Source organism: Penaeus monodon, chromosome 27, assembly GCF_015228065.2.
Source record: "Penaeus monodon isolate SGIC_2016 chromosome 27, NSTDA_Pmon_1, whole genome shotgun sequence".
Classification (NCBI taxonomy): Eukaryota; Metazoa; Arthropoda; class Malacostraca; order Decapoda; family Penaeidae; genus Penaeus; species Penaeus monodon.
Window position 1 is genome coordinate 2,512,389 of NC_051412.1, and position 922 is coordinate 2,513,310.

Sequence of the window (922 nt, forward strand, 5' to 3'; positions counted from 1 at the left end):
CCCCATACCTACCCCGACCTCTCGTGACCTCCCCGCCCCACCCCGCCCCCCAGCGACTTACAGGGCGGTGATAGTTGGGTCGATATCTTGTGGAAGTTCCAAGATGCCGATGCCAGGGCAGTGGAGCATCGTCAGTTTCCTGCAGACACACGCGCCTGGGTATCTGGTCAGACCTGGGGAGGTTTATTACAAAAAAAAAAAAAAATGGATTAGTTTCGTTAGCTAGGTTGGGAAAGGGAGGAACGTGGTTGGTGTGTGTGTGTAGGGGGTCGTTCTCTTAGGAAAATGGGGGCTGTGGGTTGGAGAATAGGGGTCGTTCTTTTAGGAAAATAGGAATCGTTTTTCTAAGAAAATAGGGGTCGTTCTTTTAGTAAAATGGGAATCATTCTTTTAGGAAAATAGGGGTCGTCCTTTAAGGAAAATGGGGGTTGTTCATTTAGGAAAATAGGAGTCGTTCTTTTAGGAAAATAAGGTTCGTTCTTTTAGGGAAAATGGCGGTCGTTCGTTTGGGAAGATGGTGATCTTTCCTATCGGAAAATTGAGTTTTTATTAATAGTGGACGTTACTTATGAAAATGGGGGATAGTTCTTTTAATGAATTGGAGGTCGTTCTCATGGGAAAACGGAGCGATTCTATTATCAAAATGGGGATCCTTTTATTAGTAAAGCGATTTCCCTGCTATGTCTGTAATTTCCTCTTCTTTTTTATTTATATGAGGTGGAGTTGGGATCGTCCTTTTAGGATATGGAATTCCCTCCTGAGACTTCTAAGTTCTACTCTTTCGACTGAGAAAATCGCTACCAACCGACCTAATGAGCAGAATTCAAAAGAAGTGCCGTGGCGTTCTTGTAAGCGCCTACTTGTCTTGGCGTTCTCGTAAGCTTCATTCGTAAACAAAATTTCTTTGAGATGGGTGTGTAAA

At 43.7% G+C, this 922-nt stretch overlaps 1 long non-coding RNA gene across 1 annotated transcript in view; it reads right to left on the bottom strand.

Annotated features, from left to right (window-relative positions):
* The window catches only part of LOC119590340, a 2,649-nt gene extending 2,271 nt beyond the window's left edge, over positions 1-378 (bottom strand). Inside the window, exon 1 of the long non-coding RNA XR_005230252.1 lies at positions 62-378. This is a non-coding gene — a long non-coding RNA (uncharacterized LOC119590340). The remainder of the gene's footprint in view (positions 1-61) is intronic.
* Positions 379-922: the final 544 nt, after the last annotated feature.